This window comes from Crocuta crocuta, unplaced genomic scaffold (assembly GCF_008692635.1).
Source record: "Crocuta crocuta isolate KB4526 unplaced genomic scaffold, BGI_CrCroc_1.0 scaffold233, whole genome shotgun sequence".
Taxonomy (NCBI): Eukaryota; Metazoa; Chordata; class Mammalia; order Carnivora; family Hyaenidae; genus Crocuta; species Crocuta crocuta.
Genome location: NW_027529526.1, coordinates 8,765,736 through 8,787,398, shown reverse-complemented (window position 1 = coordinate 8,787,398; position 21,663 = coordinate 8,765,736).

Genomic DNA, 21,663 nt, shown 5'->3' with positions numbered 1-21,663 from the left:
TTTTCAACCTGGGGTTGGCATCTTCTGATTGTATATTTTTCATCCAGTTTGAGAGTTTTCCGGTTCATGATATGACAAGAGATGTTTGCCTGGAACATGGACATGTTTGCATTAGACCCTGGATGTTATTGAAACCTTCTATTTTAATTGGTTTTCTCTGACAGGGAAGAGGGTTGATGCCTCATTATAACCAGGTGGAAGTAGAAGTGCAGATTCCTCACTCAGCTTCTGTTGACACCCTAGGGGGTGGCCTTGTTATTGCTGGGAAGGGGTGAAGTCCTGGTTCTCCACTAGAACTCCTCCCATTCCACTTTCAGTGATGAGTGGAAGGATGCCTCATTACTGCCAGGTGGAGATGAAAGTCAGGAGTCCCATGTGGCCTCCATCGCTGTCAGAGGGATAGTGGTTGGCCTTGTTACTGTCTGGTGGAGGTAGGAGTCTCAGTTCTTTCTTTGTCCTTCTTTGACCTATTCTGACTGGGTTGTTAGGGTACCTTGTTACAACCTCACAAAAGTGGAAGTCTAGGCTCTCCGCTTGACCTTCTTTGGCACGGATGGGGATGGGGCCACAGATTTTTTTTGTGCTGTGTGACTGAAGTAGAGGAGTTATTGGCTAAAAGTTTTCTGTCTTCCTAGGCTCCTTTCCTGATTCTTTGGCTAGAGAGAGCGAGATTCTTTCCCCCTCTGTATCTCCTGGCATTTTTAGTTTGCTGGCTCCTTTAGCTCCATGTGTCTCGGATAAATGAGGCAAAAATAAAAGTCAGGCAACTCATCACCATCTCATCCTTGTTTCCATGGTCTCTAGTTGATCTGCCTACTTCTGTCCATCTTTCAGATGCTTCTTACATTTGTTTTTGAATATAATATCAAGGGATTTTTGGTTCTACTAAGCAGGAGGAATTGGGGAAAAGTACCTTTGTCCCATCTTCCCAGAAGTGGAAGTCTGTCTCTTTGCAGAGAGAATTTTTGATTCCTAAGATATCAATGGAAGGTCCCAACTCAGGTGAATAGGTAAATGGTCATTTCTGCCATGAAGCCCTCACTGACTGCTGTCCCTCTGGCTGCCAGTCATGGGACACTCCAATGACCCCTTGTATCTGTGGTTCAGATATTGGCTTCTTTGTTCACTTTGGGGTTTAGCAACATATACTCTTTTATGCATGGAAGGAAATTTTAGGAGCAGCACAGAAGAATTTTCTAATGCTCAGCTCTTCTCTCCTGGGAGACCCATTCCTAGAGAATGTATACTCCCCATCCCTTGAAACATCCCATTAGAGGCTGAAAGTCCTGGATTGGGAAGGAGGAGGCATATTTCCAAGGCCTTCATAAGATTGTGAAACTGTGAGTTCACTTGCTTTTATTTGGATGAGCTCCCAGAGACAGAGGCCATGTGTAATTTCTCATTTGTTTGGCCTGGGTCCTTGTGCTGGGCTTTGCCCACAGAATGCAGTTTGTGTCACTAATGGCATGATGACTGAATGGCTGAATTTCTGAGTAGTACACGGTCTAGTGGGCATCTGTTCAAACGAGCCAGACTCAAATACATGGTGGATGGGTGAGCAGAGTTGGCTGATACTCAGATTATGCTGTGGACTTGGGGGAAGGATTTTGATGTCAGACTCACCCCTTCCCCACCAGCCCTGTATACTACATAACACTTTAGCTCAGCCAGTCCAGCAAAGATGGGCTGACTTAAAATTCACAGCACAGCAAATGTCCTTAGAGAAAGTGTAAGCATTTACCTCGCCTTGCTGTTTCATTCTTGGCTCAGGACAGTTGGTCTCTCCTGGATCAATTACAGCATAAGGACTAGAGACCCAGGGCTCAGATTTTCAGATTTAAAGATTGAGAAGTCCATTAGGCAGGGAAGAGAACCAGGTGGTAGAAAGGGCTGGCTCTGCATTTTTCTTCTCCTGAACTATGCAGAGACATCAGCTAATGAAATAAACCCATTAGGAAAAGAACATGGGGGAATTCCTTTCAAGAGCATGGAGGTTCTCTGGAGGAAAGAGAGCTGCATGACCAGGAGAGCGATTCAAGAATCTGTGGGTGAGGGGCGCCTGGGTGGCTTAGTCAGTTAAGCGTCCGACTTTCGCTTGGGTCATGATCTCGCGGTTTGTGGGTTCGAGCCCCGCGTCGGGCTCTGTGCTGACTGCCAGCTCAGAGCCTGGAGCCTATTTCAGAGTCTGTATCTCCCTCTCTCTCTGACCCTCCCCTGCTCACGCTGTCTCTCTCTCTCTCTCTCCTAGAAATAAATAAAAATATTTAAAAAAAAAAGAATCTGTGGGTGAAAGTGTCTTTTCACAATGGTTTCTTCAAAAGAAACAGAGGACCTACTATATTCCAGGCACTTTCATATAGGACATAGGTGATCTCAGCTAAGTCTCACAGGCAAATGGACAATTTAGCCATTGCCATGACAGCTTTCAGATGAGGAAAAAAGCTTCAAGAAGTTGAGAAATTTTTCTGAGGTCACAAAGCTGGCAAGTGGCAGAGCTGTGACCTACACCCTGGTCTGACTCCAAAGCTGAAGCTCGCATCAGACCACTATTTGGGTTCTGCTAGGAGGGGAGGGCCAAAGGGAGAATTTCTTGGAGATTTGCTTTGCAGGTACCTAGCTTAGGAAGATGAAAGGAGGAAATTAAATGTTTTTTAGAGTTATCCCTATTTACCACTTTCTTTAGTTATCATTCCTTATTGTAGCTCAGACCTTCTATCTGTGATCACTCTTCTCAATAGGTACGTCCTTTAGTGAATATGCCAGTTAGTGTCAGTGTTCTAATTTGAACAGAGAAAGTTTAATATAAAGAATTATTAACTATAATGGGGACTGGAGCAACAAGAGATTGGTTAATGAGTAGCAATAAAATACAGCTTTAAAGAATATAGGAATGGCAGGGGTTCCTGGGTGGCTCAGCTGGTTGGGCATCTGACTCTTGATCTTGGCTCAGGTCACGATCTCATGGTTGGTGAGATCAGGCCTCACATTGGGCTCTGCACTGTTAGTGCAGATCCTGCTTGGAATTCTCTCTCCCTCTCTCTCTCTCTCCTCCGCCCCCCCCTTTCTCTTTGTCTCTCAAAAATAAATAAAATTAAAAACAAAAAAAGAATAGGGGAATAACAGATACACAGGGCTTCCAGCCCTCCCAGGGCTGAGATAGAACACCTAGAATAAGCCCCTCAGAGTTGAGGTCCAGACCTTGCTGGAGAGTGTGGCTGTGGCTCACTTAATGGTGGAGAAGTTGCTGTGGGACCACACTGATGGAACTTGCTGGAAATCTACCTCTTATGTTGTCAGGGAAAGCTGTTTACCAGGAGTTATTTCCAGAATCCCTCCATGATGACCCCAGCTGAGGGAGTTTCTGGGAGGAGCTGCTCGTGCTGTTGGTTGCCGGGCCACTGAGGAGCCAAGTGCCGGAGAAGCCGGACTGAGAGGTCGTGAACTAGAACGAGGAGGGAAAACTGTTCTGCAACATCCCTCCAGTGCCCTCCATTGACAAAGCCTAACATGATGCCAGCTGGCACAGGACAAGTATTCATACAGCCCAACTCTACTTTTGCAGAGCAGAGGGCAAATTTGAAGGTGGGAGACAATAAATTGACAACTGGCAAAGTGAAGGTCTTCTGATGACAGTTGTCTCAATTTTCATCTGAAAACTTCACCCCTATTCTTGATAGTCCTTTTTGCTGGGTGTACAATTAACTTTTTCTCAGCACCTGAAGGTATCATTCCGCCATCTTTTGGCTTTCACCAAGGAGTTACCTGTGGGTTTGATTGGTGTTTGTTTGTCTTTGTCTTTTTCTTTTTTTTCCTGCCCATTTTAAAGGATCTGTCTTTGCCTTTGAGATATGTCTAGGAGTGGATTTTATTTTAATTATTCTGCTTGGAATTTGCTGAATCCTAAGATTAATGTCTTTTAGTTTTGAAAAAGTTTCAGCCATCAGTTCTTCAAATAATGCTTCTCCCCTCACTGTTTCCTCTCCTCTGGCAACACTGGTTGGATGTAAGTTACACCTTCTTGCTTTATCCTCCTCATCTCTTAACCTCTCATGTATTATATATTTAACTTCTGTATATTACATATAACCTGTATACTGTGTGTGTGTGTGTGTGTATATATATATAACTTCTCTGCTGCACTTGAGATTTGCCTTAAAGTTGACAAAAACTCTGTAGGTGTATCTAGGAATGTTATACCCATAAACTGATTTTTTTAAATTTCAGTTTATACTTTTTGCTTATAGATAGTGTGTTTGTTTCTTTTTCAGATCTGTTTGCTGATGCGTATAGCTCTCCATACTGTTATTTTCATCTCTTTATTTATAAACATATCAAGCATATTTTATATTTAGTGTCTGTTAATTCTGATATCTGAAGCTTGTATAAATATGAAGCGGCTGATGTTGTTTCTGTTGGTTTTTACTCACGGTGTCATATTTCCTCTGTGTGTGTGTGTGTGTGTGTGTGTGTGTGTGTGCTGAGTATGACTTCATATTCCTTGGAACTTTATTAATAGGAATTATTTGAAGACAGGGCTGAAGATGAGTTTTTCCAGAAAGAATTTGTTTCTCATGGGCTCCTGGAGACGATATTAAGCAAGGGCTCCAATACATTTCATTCTCAACTTGAGGTTTTGCGGACAATCCAAGCAATAAAAATTTGAGCTTCAAATCCTGATTGTGATCTTATTTGTATATGCAATTCTTTTTTTTTTTTTTTAAATTTTTTAAATGTTTTACTTATATCAGAGAAAGAGAGAGAGAGAGAGACAGTGTGATCAGGGGAGGGTCAGAGACAGAGGGAGACACAGAATCTGAAACAGGCTCCAGGCTCTGAACTAGCTGTCAGCACAGAGCCCAATGCAGGGCTCGAACCCACAAACCACGAGATCATGACCTGAGCCGAAGTTGGACGCTTAACCAACTGAGCCACCCAGGCGTTCCTGTAGATGCAATTCTTAGAAAATGTTGTCCTCTTCACCTAGAAGCCAAGGTCTGAGGGAGTCAATTTTCTATCCTATCCGTGCTGGTGAGGGGTGGACTGTTATTTGTACTTCACCCTTTGAGGACACAGCTCCTTGGGTTCCTGCTTTATGCAGGGGGTGATGTTTCTTCTACTGGACTCCCAACTTTGGATGGGCTATAGCCTTTTTCTCGCATTTCCTATAAGCTGCAAGGCCACAAATGTTGAAGCTCAAGGTCTCCTGGGTTTGCCAAATGCCCTTGAAGGAACATTGGTTTCAGTATTCTCTTGGGTTTCCACCTTTACTTATTTTGGCCTCTGAGAATTTCTACCTTTCTTCTTAACTCACTTATTTCCATACTTTATTTAACATAGTTAACGGGTATGGAAGAACCTCTAATCTGCTATAGTAAGAAATGGTAGTGTGAGCTAGACTCGATATATAATGCTATCTTTAGTCCTCACAATAATGTTGGGACTGGTAACTCAATTTTTTGTTGGCCCTAGACACTGAGGCTTAAGGAGTTTACACAGACATCAAGTGACAGAGCTGGGCTGGGACCTAAAGCTACACTTCATCCTTTGTTCTTCCCATCACATTACTCTGGTTTTCTGGGTACCTCTCTTCATTTGACGCAAATCCTAGAACTGCAGGATTTGGGTTACTCCTTTAGCCCAGAAATGCATGGAGAATTCTACAGCCATCTTATTTTAATTCTTCTTTCCTTTGTTCAAACACAGTCCAGCTTCTTTGGAGGGGACCTTCTTTTATTATGGTAGGAGACCCAGAAAGAACTGTCCACACTGATAGAGTGAGGTATCGTGGTTGCATCCCGTGTGTCCCTGAAGATCTCTGGAGAGTGAGGGAGAGCAATCTCCTTTGCAGAGTATTTCCTACTCCATTTTGTTTATAGAGTGTATGCCTTCCCTTTGTCCGGCAAGGCCTTTCCTCTCCTCCTTGCTTCCTTTCCTCTTTGTCTGCCTCTTCCACTCAGTCCTCCCTGTCTTTTACCAGGGAATTCAGAATAAACTCCAGGGATTGAGTACTTGTGTCAAACTGACGTTAACACTGGAAACATCATAAGTATGCATTCTGCCTTCTTCCAGACTTGGAAAGAACTGAGGCCAATTAAAAGTGAACTTTTAAGAGAAATGAACATCTTGCATGCCAGGTTTCAGCTGAATGTCACTGCAATTGCCTAAATTATAACTATCAGAAAAAAATGCATTCTAATTATGGAAATGCCATTAGAAGGAGTTCCTTCTGCCTGGAACCAGCTTAAAGAATGACTACCACCCACCCTCTACTTCTACCCTATTGCTCAAGAAAATTTCTATAGTTTAGAGGGAGAAAAGGCAGTGTGCTATGGTGAAAATAGAATTTGTACCATATAGAATCTAGGTCTGGCTCCTCATTACCCCCCAGAGTCAACGTTGAGGCCCTTAACTCCCAAGCCCACCATATCTGCAGACAGAATGGTAATTAAGATTGCATGAGGTCATGGAGGCGGTGGCTAATCCAGTAGGACTGTGGCTTTACAGGAAGAGAGCGTGTGAGGACACAGCAAGAAGGTGACCATCTGTAAGGAAAGAAGAGAGTTGTCACTAGGATCTGACCCTGCTGGACCTTGACCTTGGCTTCCCAGTCTCCAGGACTGGAAGAATAAATTCCCGTTGGTTATGCTACCTAGCCTATGGTATTTTCTTATTTTATTATGGGAGCCTGAGATGTCAAACCTTTCCTTTTGCTTTCTTTCTCCCCACAATTAGAAAATTCTGTCAATCCCAGTGTCTAAACAGTTCTCTTGTTTACAGTTTTTATTTTTGTAAAGTTAAATGTGATCATAGTTTAAAAAGTCAAGTATTTCTACAAGTCCTTTACAAAAATACTGCAGTCCCCACCCTGAGTTAGTCCACCTCATCCAGTCCCCTCTCCTGGTGGTTATGTTCATATTTACCTCCAGCTCTGAACTGTATACTCACACTGCTACTTTGGTCCTTCAGTGTTAGTCTCATCAGTTGACTCCCATGTGGTGGAGGAGAGTTTAGTTTTGTCAACCCTTATCTCCTTGTGTACACACACCACACACTTCTACAATTCCCCCATTCTCCCTTTACATTTGTGTGATCACTTCAGTTTGATCAAGATTCTGCATCTATGATTATGACTGAGGACATTTTATTTGCAGCTGTTTCTTCTTGTCCTTCTTGCACAACTTTTTGTTCTCCGTGGAGTTTATATTTATTTTGCATTAAATTTCTCCCATAGTTTTCTTTGTACTCATCAGTAATTCAGGCCCTAAGCCCTTTCCCAAATGTCTAAATCTCCTCTCAATATATTCACCATATAGGTGGTTTATCAACATCCTAAAGAAGTTGTTGTGAAGCTTCTGACCAACTCTAAGTGGGGTTGGTTGACCTCTATGCCTGCTACACAGAGACCATATCTTANGTTCTATTGTTAATTTTTTGAGGAACCTTCATACTGTTTTCTAGAGGGCATACCCCATCATTCTTCACCAGCAGTTTAGGAGTCCTTTTGTCCCTCACTGTATCAGGTCCCCTGTTTCCTAACCTCATCATCTTTTTTTTTTAATGTTTTATTCATTTCTAGGAGAGAGAGAGAGAGAGAGAGAGAGACAGCGTGAGCAGGGGAGGGTCAGAGAGAGAGGGAGTCACAGACTGAAACAGGCTCCAGGCTCTGAGCTGGCAGTCAGCACAGAGCCCGACGCGGGGCTCGAACCCACGAACCGTGAGATCATGACCTAAGCGAAAGTCGGACGCTTAACCGACTAAGCCACCCAGGCGCCCCCCTCATCATCTTTCTTAATTTACCTCCTTATTTCAGCATGGTGTACCGTCCAGTATCTTTCTTTTCTTTTCTTTTAATTTTTAATGTTTATTATTTTGAGAGAGAGTGTGTGACCAGGGGAGGGGTGGAGAGAGAGGGAGACACAGAATCTGAAGCAGGCTCCAGGCTCTGAGCTGTCAGCACTGAGCCAGACATGGGGCTCAAACTCATGGACCACAAGATCTGAGCCAAAGTCAGATGCTTAACTGACTGAGCCATTCGCACCTCCCCCATCAAGTTTTTTTTAAAAATGTTTCCCTTCCCAGTATTTTGTCTTCTTTAAATCTACAATTCCTACTTGTTAGCTACCAGATCTTCTGAGATGATCTGCTAATTTTTTCACCTTTTCTCTCTCATTTTCCATCTCCTTATCTTTTTGCTGTACTTTCTGGGTGATTTACTCAATTGTTACCTTCCAGCCCTTGTGTCAAATCTTTCATTTCTCCTCACAGGTTTCTGCAAATTTCCCAGAGCTCGTACTTGTTATTTGTTTTCTGAATAGTGCTTTATAACAGCATCCTGTTCTAATTTAGTGGATTCAAAAGCTTCACATACCTCTCTAGGGTTATTATCAATCGGCATCTGGATATTTTCTTTTCCTATGTAGTCTCTGTCCCTCACATTACTTTTTCCCATTTGTTTTAGTCTGTCTCGAGGGTGGGGACATTTCTCACACATTTGGGGAATCTTATCTGTCTGTCCTTATTCGTGGCTGGGACTTACCAACTCTGGGCATCAATATAGGGTCATTGTGGTAGCCTGTTTAGGTGGATATATAGATATCATAGGTTTGAGTCTTCCTTTTGGACTGGTTAGATTTCCTAGAGAATAATCTTCCAGTTTCCTACCTAGAGGGTATGAGCCTAACTAATAGCAATCACTAGGGTCCATTTGGAGAAAAATGCTAAAAGTCTCAACATCCAGTATGTAGATAAACACTTTTTAAATTTGTCTGTTTTTAGTATGGTGCCCTTGGTATTAAATGGACTCGGTGTCCCTAGCTATGTGGGGCTATCAGCTCTTAAAATGTGGCTGGTGTAATGGGGAAACTTAATTAAATTAAATGTTTAATTTTAACTTATTCTTAAAACTGCATATTCTATTTGGTATTGGGAAACTTTTGCATATTTTAGAACAGCTTAGGTACGTGGATCTACTTTTTAAATTGTAGATTTTATGAAATCTAAATGTAGATCAAGATTTTCAATGAAAACAAAGTGTTCAAAGTAATGTGTGCTGGAGCAGTGGGGAAGAGGGCGGCATAGGAGGACCCTAGGCTCACCTTGTCGCATGGGTACAATGAGACAACACTCACATCAGTGTAAATAGCCCAGAAAATGACCCGAAGACTCGTAGAACGAACCCCACAACTAAAGGTAGAGAAAAAGCCATGTGGAAGATGGTGGGCAGGGCAGAGATGTAGTGGGGCTAAAGTGACCAGAGTAGCCCCTGAGAGGGAGCTGCGGGCATGGAGAGGGGATAGAAACAGACCCTCTGGCCAGGGATCTTGCCCAGAGATGAATCTCCATAGAATTTGGTTTTGAAATCCAAAGGGACCGAATTTTAACCAGCAGGACTTAAAGCCTGGGACTTTAGAGTCATCAGGGTTGGCTCTGGGAGAGCCTGGAGGGTGAGAGGAAGCTGAGTTCCCACCCTTACAGACATAGCACAACAAGCAACCCATAGAGTCATAGCCTAGAAGCAGTAGTTGGAAAATCTAGAAGCATAGGGACGGGAAAGATATTTATTTATCTCAGAGTGTGTCCTGCGGGGGGAGAGGGAACAGGGTTTGCAGGGAGACTCCTCCAGAAGCATAGGAGTTGGTATGTGCCATTTTCCTCCCCTGCCCTCAGCATAAACACACGGCCACTTGCAGGAACAAGCTCAGTGCTGACACTCACTACCTAACTTGCTCACACCAAGATCTGCCCCCCTACCCCCGACTCCCAACCAGACTTTGATGGATCCATCCTTCCCAGTCACGCTTACCTCAGTCCTCGGTGCTGCAGATCCCCTCCCTGAGAAGACCACCCACATGCTTTGTGGGGCCTCAGTCTGGAGGCACTAGCAGGTCACCTCCCCATGAAGGCTGGCATGCACCTTGTTGCAGTTGGTCCACTAACACAACAGGGATCAAACACTCACCGCAACAGACAAAGAGAGCCTCTGCAGACCAACAGACTGAAAGAAAAAATGGCCAAGACACAACACCAGGGCACATACAACACACATGGGAGACGTGCCTGAAGCACCAGGGTCTGGAAAACAGGGTACTATAGGATCTCTTCTTCCCAAAGCCATTAATTTCAAGAGCAGAAGACATAGCTGGCCTTCCTAACACACCTAAACACAGAGACAAAATGAAGAAACAGAAGAATAGGTCCCAAATGAAGGACTAGGACAAAACCACAGCAAGAGAACTAAATAAAACAGATATAAGTAATATGCCTGATAGAGAATTTAAAGGAATGGTAATAAAGATACTCACTGGATGTGAGAAAAGAGTGGAAGATGTCAGTGAGACCCTTAACAAAGAGATAGGAGAGAACAAATCAGAGATGCAGGACACAATAAATGAAATTAAAAATACACTTGATGGAATACACAGCAGGCTAGAGAATGCAGAAGAATGAATTAGCAACCAGGAGGACAGTATATTGGAAAGTAATCCAGTGGGAACGGGTGAGAGAAAAAGAAATTATGCAAAAATGATAATAGACTTAGGGAACTCAGCAACTCCACCAGCTATAATAACATTCACATAGGAGTCCCAGAAAAAGAGAAAAGGGGGCAGACATTTATTTGAAGAAACGCCAGTTCAAAACTTCCTGACTCTGGAGAAGGAAACAGATATCCAGATTCAGGAGGCACAGAGATCCCCCAACAAAATCAACCCTAGGAGGTCCACACCAAGACACAAAGTAATTAAATGGTAAAAAATTGTGAAAAAGAGAGAATTTTAAAAGCAGCAAGAGAAAAGAAGATCATTACATATAAGGGAAGCCCCATAAGTCTATCAGTGGATTTATCAGCAGAAACTTTGCAGGCCACAAGGGAGTGGCATGATATAGTCAAGGTGCTGAAAAGGAAAAATCTGCAGTTAAGGATACACTATCCAGGGACACCTGGGTGGCTCAATCAGTTGAGTATCTGACTCTTGATTTCAGCTCAGGTCCTGATCCTAGGGTTGTGCGACTGAGCCCTGCATCAGGCTGTGCACTGAGCATGGAGCCTGCTTGAGATTCTCTCCCCCCAACCCGCCCCTCTCCCCAACTCATGCTCCCCCCCAAATAAAAAAAAATTTAAAGAATAAAAAAGAATACCCTATCCAGCAAGGCTATCATTCAGAATAGAGGGAGAGATAAAGAGTTTCCCAGACAAACAAAAGCTAAAGGAGTTCATGACCACTAAGCCAGCCCTACAAAAAATGTTAAAGGGGACTCTGAGTGGAAAGCAAAGACTATAAGTAAGAGGAAGAAAAGTAGGAAGCACAAAAGTAGTAAAAATAAGTATATCTGTAAAAATCAGTTGAGGTACTCACAAAATAAAAGGATGTAAAGATGACACTGTATGCCTAAAATGTGGGGTTGGGGAAAAGGAGTAAAGAATGGGTTCAACTTAAGTGACTATCAACTTAATATAGATTGCTATATGCAGAAGACGTTATATACAAACCTAATGGTAACCACAAATAAAAAAATTAGTAATAGATATACAAAGACTAAAGAAAAAAGAATCCAAGTATGTCACTAAAGAAAGCCAACAAACCATGAGAGAAGAGAACAGAGAAAAACAATCCAAGAGGAGCTGCAAAACAACCACCAAACAAATAACAAAATGGCAATAGATACATACATATCAATAATTACTTTGAATGCAAATAGACTAAACACTCTAATCAAAAAGCATACGGTGACAAAATGGATAAAAAACCAAGACCTATCTATACGGTACCTACAAGAGACTCATTTCAGACCTAAAGACACATGCAAACAGAAAATGAGGGGATGGAGAAACATTAATCATGCAAACAATTGTCAAAAGAAAGCTGAGGTAACAATACTTATTTAAAAAAAAAAACTTTAAAACAAAGGCAAGCAACAAAGAAGGACATCATATAATAATAAAAGAAACAATCCAACAAGAAGATATAACAGTTGTAAAAATTTATGCACCCAACATGAAACACCCAAATACACAGAATACTTAAAAACAAACATAAAGGAACTAACTGATGGTAAACAATAATATTGGGAACTTTAACATTCCACTTAAGTCAACAGACAGATCATCCAAACACAAAATCAGCAAGGAAACAGTGGCTTTGAATAACACATTTGACCACCTGGATTTAATAGATGTTTTCAGAACATTCCATCCCCAAACAGGAGAATACACATTCTTTTCAAATGCAGATGGAACATTCTCCAGTATAGATCACATATTGGGCCACAAAACTAAGCCTCAATAAATTAAAAAAGATCAAAGTCACACCATGCATTTGTTCTGAACACAACACTATGAAACTAGAAATCAACCATAAGAAAAAAATCTAGAAAAAACACAAATGGAGGTAAAATAACATGCTACTAAATAATGAATGGGTTAACCAAGAAAGAAAAGGAGAAATCAAAACTTTCATGGAGACAAATGAAAATAAAAACACAACAGTCTATGATCTTTGGGATGCAGCAGAAGCAATTCTAAGAGGGAGGTTTATAGCAATACAGGACTACCTCAAGAAACAAGAAAAATCTCAAATAAACAACCTAACCTTATACCTAAAGGAGATAGAAAAAGAACAACAAACAGCAAAAGGAAGGAAATAATAAAGATTAAGCAGAAGTAAATGATATAGAAACTAAAGAAGAACAGATCAGTGAAACCAGGAGTTGGTTCTTTGAAAAGATCAACAAAATCAATGAACTTTTAGCTAGCCTAATAAAAAAAAAAAGAGAAATGACACAAATAAATAAAATCACAAGTGAATGAGGAGAAATAACAACTGATACCATGGAAATACAAAAGACTGTAAGAGAATCTATATGTCAACGAACTGGACAGACTAGAAGAAATGTATAAACTCCTAGAAACATATAACCTACCAAAACTGAAGCAGGAAGAAACAGACAATTTGAGCAGACCAATCAACAGCAATGAAATTGAATTAGTAATCAAAACTGCTCCAATAAACAAAAGTCCAGGACCAGAAATCTTCATGGGTAAATTCTACCAAATATTAAAAAAAAAAAAATATTTTTTTAATGTTTTATCTATTTCTGAGAGAGAGAGACAGCGTGAGCAGGGGAGGGTCAGAGACAGAGGAAGACCAGAATCCGAAACAGGCTCCAGGCTCTGAACTGGCTGTCAGCACAGAGCCCAACGCGGGGCTCGAACCCACAAACTGTGTGATCATGACCTGAGCTGAAGTCAGACGCTCAACCGACTGAGCCACCCAGGCACCCCTACCAGATATTTAAAGAAGAGTTCATACCTACTCTCAATCTTTTCCAAAAATTACAGGAGGAAGGAAAACTTTCAAATTTATACTATGAGGCCAGCATTCCCCTGATACCAAACCAGATAAAGAAAACACCACAAAAAAAGAGAACTATAGCCCCAAATCTCTGATAAACATAGATGCAAAAATCTTCAACAAAATATTAGCAAACCAACTCCACCAATGCATTAAAAATCTCATTCACCAAGATCCAGTAGGATTTATTTCTGGTATGCAAAGGAAGTTAAATATTCATACATCAATCAATGTGATACCTCACATCAATAAGAGAAAGGATAAAAATCATATGATCAATTCAACAAAAGCTGAAAAAATATTGAACAAAGTACATTGTCCATTTATGATAAAAACTCTCAACAAAGTAGATTTAGAGGGAACATACCTCAGTGTAATAAAGGCCTTATATGAAAAACCCACTGCAAACATCATACTAAATGAGGAAAAACTGAGAGTTTTCCCCCTAAGATTAGGAACAAGAGCAGGATGTTCACTCTCACCACTTTTATTCAACATAGTACTAGAAGTCCTAGACACAGTAATCAGACAACAAAAATAAATAAAATACATCCAAATTGGTAAGGAAGAAGTAAAAGTTTCACTATTTGCAGATGACCTGATACTATACACAGAAAACCTTAAAGACTCCACCAAAAACTACTAGCACTGATAAATGAATTTAGTAAAGTTGCAGGATATGAAGTCCATATACAGAAATCCATTGCATTTCTGTACGCTAATGATGAAACAGCAGAAAGAAAAATCAAGAAAACAATCCCATTTACAACTGCACCAAAAATAAGATACCTAGGAATAAATTTAACCAAAGAGGTGAAAGACCTGTACTCTGAAAACTATAAAACATTGATGAAAGAAACTGAAGATAACACAATGAAATGGAAAGACATTCCATGCTCATGGAATATAATTCAGCCATAAAAAGAATGAAATCTTGCCATTTGCATCAATGTGAATGCATATAGAGGGTATAATGCTAAGAGAAATGGGAAATAACAAATACCATATGATTTCACCCACATGTGGAATGTAAGAAACAAAACAGAAAAGGGGAAAAAAAGAGACAAATCAAAAAACAGACTCTAACTATGAGAACAAACAGAGGCTTACGAGAGGGGAGGTGGGAGGGGGTATGGGGGAAATAGTTGATGTGGATTAAGAGTACACTTATCACTATGAGCACAGAGTAATATATGGAAGTGTTAAATCACTACATTGTGCATCTGAAACTGTATGTTAACTACAGTGGAATTAAAATCAAAAAGCAAATTGATGTGTGTTGTTTAAATGTCAAGTACACACTGCACTTTGAAAATTAAGATTGTAAAAGATCTCATCAATAATTTTCTTATAATGATATTTTGGAAATATTGGGTTAAATAAAATCCATTATTAAAGTTAATTTGAGAGGCTCCTGGGAGTCTCAGTCGGTTAAGAGTCTGACTTTGGCTCAGGTCACGATCTCATGGCTCATGAGTTGGAGCCCCGCATCAGGCTCTGTGCTGACAGCTCAGAACCTGGAGCCTGCTTCAGATTCTGTGTCTCCCTCTCTCCCTGCCCCTCTCCCATGCATGCTCTCTCTCTCTCTCTCTCTCTCTTTCAAAAACAAATAAATATTTAAAAATGTTTTCAAAGTTAATTTGACCTGTTTCTTTTTCTTTTTCTTTTTTTTAATGAGGATACTAGAAAATGTAAAATTATGTATGTGGCTCACACTGTGTTTTTATGGGCAGTGCTGTCTGAGAGGTTAGGGATGCTGCCCCAGCGGGGAGGAGGGCCTCATTCAGCCTGGGGCGGAGTCTCTTTGCTCTGTAAATGTACGCGCAGTCAGTCTTCACTTCTGAGTCCCTTGCAGAGGTCCCAGTGCTGCGCATGCCTCTGCCTGCGGGCTTCTGGGTGCAGATGAGGTGTGCTTTGGCTTTGCTCACTGCCTGGGTAGAATCCAGTTTCATTGGATTTGCTTGTCAATTACGGACTATCTGTCTGCTTTCAGATTTCCAAAAGTTTATTGCTATTGACTCTTCATCTATTCTCCTTGCCTGGGGGGTTTATACTTAAGAAATAATTTACTGTTGTTTTAGTGGGGTTTCAGAAGGGAACAGAGATAAAAATGCACGTATCCAATCCACCATCTTAAACTGGAAATCCTAAGTATTTTTTTATTTCCTTTCATGATCCATCCTACTTTGTGTCATCATTTCTTAGGAGGACGATCCATCAAATATCTATTAGCTGACCCTACTTCAAGCCTCTCCCCGTGCAAAGCTCTTTTTCAGGTTCCAACACGCAAACAAAAGTACTCAAGTTCCTTAGCATGACAAAGACGCTCCCTTGAGCGGACCCTTTAGTACCTCCCTGCAGTATTGCTGCTACTCTCCACTCCAAATCTCACTGTCGTCATCCCTGATAGAGTTCCTCACACACTACATATTCTTCAATGCCTTCGCTTCGCCCATTCTATTCCCTCTTCTTCCCCCCCACCCCCATTTGGCCAACTACTCCATTCTTGAGAACACAGCTCACCAATCCTTCCCTGAACCTTGCCTTTGGTCATCATTGGTGAGGCGATGGGGCATTTCTGAATCGTGGCTTTCTGAAGCCACCCAGATGGGCAGACTGGGTGTCCTGCCGATCATGACAACAACACTAAAGACCAGCACATACAGCAGGAAGCAGGCACTCTTCTGAGTCCTTTACACACCTGAGCCTACTAATACTTTGGAGTATGGCCTTATTTTCTTAAAAAAATTTTTTTTTATCATTTATTTTTGAGAGATAGAGTGAAACAGAGCACAAGTGGGGGAGGGGCAGAGAGAGAGAGAGGGAGACACAGAATCTGAAGCAGGCTCCAGGCTCTGAGACGTCTGCACAGAGCAGGACGTGGGGCTTGAACTCACCGACCGCGAGATCATGACCTGAACCAAATGAAGTCCGATGCCTGACCGACTGAGCCACTCAGGCGCCCCATGGCCTCATTTTCTATATGAGGAACAGAAGGTGCAAAGGTTCAGTGAGTTTCCAACTGACTCAGAGTTAGAAACTGAACACCATAGCGGCTGCCTTTGTGTGTCACCGGTGCCCGCGCTTTCATCACGCTGCAGCAGCTGACATATGGGTCTGTCACCCCCACCACGCTAGGAACTGCCTGAGGCTAGGAAACAGGTCTTTTTATACTGCTGTATCAGAAATGTCTGGCACAGGGCCTGGGCATACAGTAGGTGCTTAAAATGTATTTGTTGAACAGACGTGCCATCGTCTTGTTATCTTCTACGGCCTCTCCCCATTTCCCTTGTGTGCATGCCACAGTCCTTGGTCAAGGTTTTCTGGCTTATTCCGTTTTCATACTGTTTATTCAGAAAGCCACGATTATCGGTCTCTGTCAGTGCTGGAAGAGAGGGACCCAGCAGAAGACATCTTCAGCAGCTTCCCGGGCGTTTGCTTAAACACATTTTGTGTGCTTTTAGAATGGCAGTCACATTACTATTATTATTTTATTTATTTCTTTAAATAAACCCACTGGTTTAAATCATCGCAGAGGTTTAAATGATGTGGAAAATTCTAACGATGTACTTTTGATGAGAAGATTTTATTTTTCCTTATAACTTGGCATAATCTTCCTTTGAGTTATGCCAGGAAATCTTAAAACCATACTTTTGTTTTTTCTCACTGTAATTCTCCTGTTCTGGGATGCCATGCCGACGAACCATGGGAAGGAAGGAGTAATGGAGATGTAATGGAGATGCCCCTCCTCAAGGGGCAGAAAGTGCCGGAAGCCCTTTTGGGCTGGGGAGCAGGGGGCGCCCAGAAGAGTGCCGCTAGCCGGGGCCCGAGGCCCAGCCAGGTGAAAGCTGTCCTGGCCGGGGAGGTGGCTCCAGGGAGGACAGATGCTGGCACCAGAGGACGCCTGGGTGGGCAGGTTCATCTGGAAGTGGTCTTAGCCCTGAGTGATGATGGAGAAATCAGATGAGGGTGGTTCCAGAGTTCTCCTATAGGGACGCTTTAGGGGGTGACGGTTTGGCTGAAATGGGACTGCAAGTGCTTTTGCATAGCAATATATGCAGAACCAAGAAGAGTTCGGTCGCCCATATGAAGGCGTAGGGGCACTGATGGAGCTCAACTCTGGTCGCCCCATCTAAGTAGCACCCTCTGTTACTCTGGTCCCGTGAACTATGGCTGTTTTCTTCTTAGCCCTTTGAATAAGTTATGGAAGAGATAAAGCCTCTCACTCCTCCTTCCACGACAGCATACTCAGCAGAGCCACTAGGCAGGTGCCACTCCTGGAGGGGCGGGAAATGGACTAGTGTTTGCACCCATGGGTTCCCGAGTCAGACAGGGACCCCCCCAAAGGTGGCCACAAGGGCAAAGGTAGCAGGGCTTTGTGCAGGGGGGAGAGAGTAGGCCAGGCCCGCACCTGAGTCTGATCCTCTGGCGGGCCGTCCTTCTAGGGGATGAGGCATCAGACCTTCCCAGTCACCCTACCCCGACTCTATGCTCCCTGAGCCACCTGCTGGCACTTCGGCTGTTTCCAGGGACACAGAGTAGATCAGGCCCACACACAGGCCACTCAGCTCTCACTGCAGATTAGTACACTGACCACTGGCTTAGATGTCAGACTGCTGCAAGCGGTAGCCTGAATCGGCCTCTCTGAGTCCCCTTTTCCCTGGGACTGACAACAATTCGGACTCTAGGCCTATGAGGCTGATGGATAGTCACTGGACGGAGAGGTTTGCCAAAATAGCAAATGGTGTCTCGGGAAGCTGTTGGGGAACGACCAGCATATGCTTGCTCTAGTGAGGCCCACCCTCACCCAGGCCTTTCCCTCAGACGGCTGCCTGTTCGGGTGTGTGCGCGCGCATACAAATGCAAGTGTGTGTGCGCACACCCACACACACCTTCAGGAAGTATGTGAAGGCTCAGTGCAGGATGGGAGCCTGTATGACTCCGTTTCCCCACCCCCCTCTCCCCAACACCCATGGAATCACTATTTGTTAAAAGCCACATATGAGGTGTTAGCCTGGGAGTTAAAACCTTGACAGTTAAGACAAACTATAATTCCCCACCTTTCTTATAACATCCTGGGAATTAGCTCGGGCGATGAAGTCAAATAGCCCTGATTCAGAGACGTGATGCTCCATTTCCTAGCTGCATGCTTTAGGGTGAGCCTGTCAGACACAGCATGCCTCAGTGTCCAGATCGGGACATGAGGATTAAATGAGATGATGTATGTATGACCATCTAGGACAGAACCACAGCCAGGGATCCAGAAAGAGGAGGGTAAATGGTAGCCTCTGTTGTCTGCTAAATTCTGAGTGGTATGTCTGCACGGACATAGAAGAAACAAGTAAAGCTGGCTGCTTGGCTTAGCAGATCTTATGTTTTATTCTCCCGGCAGGAGTTCAGGCTGGAAGCCATGAAAAGATGCAGGCCTTGGTTCCAAGATGCTGTCATTCGTAAGGTGCACCTTGTGTTTAGAATAGCCATGTGTGTCTGTGTGTGTGTGTGTGTGTGTGTGTGAGAGAGAGACAGAGAAATAATATATTCAATGTGAATATCTATTATAAGACATGTTCTGATTTCAGAACCATTAAGATACAGAAAACTGTGCATCTTAAATTAAGAAAATGCAATACTACTCTTAATACCTTAAATGATTGAGTGCTTGATACACGACAGGCACTGTGGTAAATTCTTTGTAGAAGTTACATCATAGGGTCCCTACCTGAGTAGCACTATTAGGATCCTCATTTGGACAATAAAAACAAATGAAGACCAGAAAGTTTAAGCAACTTTTCCAAGACCATAGGGCCAGTAAGTGCTCGAAGCAGAACCTATAACCACCGGCTGATGCTAACGTATTTGTTCTTAATCCTTCTGTGTTGTTGCATCTCCAGTTTAGGATACCAGAATCAGTGCTGAAATGGACACCCTTAGTCATTATCCATTTCTCATGTTAGGGCACACATGGTTCCATTAATGCATACATCCCTCTTTATAAATTCGCTTTCTGGAAAGAACTTACTAACAATTCACACGTGAACGTGAATTGAAGTCACCAAGTCTTATGATCTTACAGTGACAAAAGACCTTACACTGCATCTGGCCTTGCTTCCCATGGAAGTCAGAATCCTCCAAACAGGGACTCCACCATGGCCAGCGGACTGTCCTTTAACACCTCCCATGGCAGGGAGCTTGCCATCTACTATTTCTTTATACCCACCAAGCAAGAATTGCTACATTATGTTGGACTGAAATCTGTTTCTCTGCAGCCCACCACCAGAAGAGCCACCGCTCTTCTCTCTGGAGTGATTACAGAATAAAGCTGCTCCCTCCTTCCTATGACAGAGTTTCAGATACGCATGCGCTCTCATATCCCTTCTCTTTTCCATGCAGAATGCCCCATTTTCTTGACATATTCCGATAGGACTAGTTTTGGGCTTTCTCACATCTTGGGCACCGGAGTGTCTATACATGCTCCAATTTTAAAAATACAGGCCTGGACGTATGTCGCCAGGCAGGTTCCTTCTGCTGGGGCATTGGAAACTCAACCCTGACTTCTCACCGCTGGAGTAGAGTTTGTAAAGAAATTTTAGAGACCAGCTTCTAGTTGAGAGAGGGATTTATATGAACCAAGTACCATGTATGCATAACCACTCCATGACACATTCTGTAGGAATTTTTAACCTGATGGGGACAATCTACATGTAACTCTGGTCCCTCTCGTTAGACTAAGTTTATCCAGGGTGAGCAACATGTCCAACCATCCCTGGATTTCTCCTAAATGCCTCCTGCCATTTGCCTGCCCTTCTTTGCTGCCAATAAATGCAGTTGATTGATGGACTCACTGGGGCCTAAGAAGTCATTTTCCACTCCGTTGCATTTCAGAGTCCTGCTGTGTCCAGCCGAGACTGGTTCTCCAGCTCACCCATTTCCTCCGTGAACATGGACCTAGACCCCACAGCTTGCTCATGCATCACAACAGAGTGAATTTCACTTTGGAGCTTCACTCTCTTCTACCCCCAACTGGCAGAGAACCCAGAATCCTACATGGAATTGCACATCCCAATCCTCAAAGAGCCCTGGGCACCAGCCCTCCCTGCTCCCCACCTTCCCCTTCTTGTATTTATCTGCCAAAGCTCCTGGTAATGACAATCTCCCAGGCATAGGCATATTCCCGGGCTGCAGTGTGTGCAGAAGGGGGCCATGTATCAAACAGATGTTTCCAATTGTATCTTCATCAAGCCTCTTGCCGCTGCTGTAGCTCCTGGCCCGCCCTCTTCCCCCCTCCTCCTCCCTGATGTCGCCTATAAATCAAGCGTCTCTTTTTAAAATTGTAATCACCCAAATAAGGCGGTGATTTATAAGGAATTCTGAAATACCAAATAATCAGGCAAACACTTCAATTTAATGGCAGCAATAAGTCAAGTGCCTCCACGCTCATCTCGGGAGGAAGAAGCACATAGGTCCTGGTTGTTTCGAAATGACAAATGCTCTTTTGTGAGTTGTAACAAATCAATTATCCACATGTTGAAAACTGAACAACTCCTTTTTAAGATATACTTTTATGGGTACATTAAAAGAAAGATGTCTTAGGGAAGGAGGGTACCAGAGCCCTTTAGTTATTTTTCTGGCAAGAGAAAATTGGGGAGATAATAGCTCCAAGGAGAAAGCTGTCTGAAGTGACATCAATCAGAGATGCAGGCGCCCCGCACCTACGGAAGGTGCACACAGAATGCGCAGGGCCTGGTTTCCAGCCAATCTAAGCAGGTAACAAGGAACCTGCTTCCACCTGCAGTGACATTTTCAATCGAACTAGCTGGCTCCCCAAAGAGCCCTGTGGGGTCATTCAATCCTCAAACTCTCCTTGGGCACATTTGTCTGATTTGTATTTCTCATTTCAAGGAGAGTTTCTTCTCTTTCCGTGAAGAAAGAAGTCACGCCTCAGCAGCTGGCCCTGAGATTGGAAGCTGTGTTATCTCATTCTGCATGGCCCCATCTGTTGGGGATGCCAGAAAGGCTCGCGCCCTTTCCCGGGCTCTATTTGCCTCTCCTCCCACCTAGCATTCATTTGCCACACAATGAAATACAAGAGCATCTGCTGTAACCTCTCCTGTCAAAGCAGGCAGGCTCAAAGCCATCCCCATCCTTCTCCCAGCTGGCGGGTTTATCAGTTACAAAGGCCTCGAGAAGGTCATGCCATCACAGTTCCAAATGTCATGGTTTGTCCCAGCGCATCAGGCTTCAGCTGCGTCTGGTACAGTGGGTGCTATTGTGGGCAACACCCTGCAAAGGAGATGTTGACAAACTGGAACCTGTC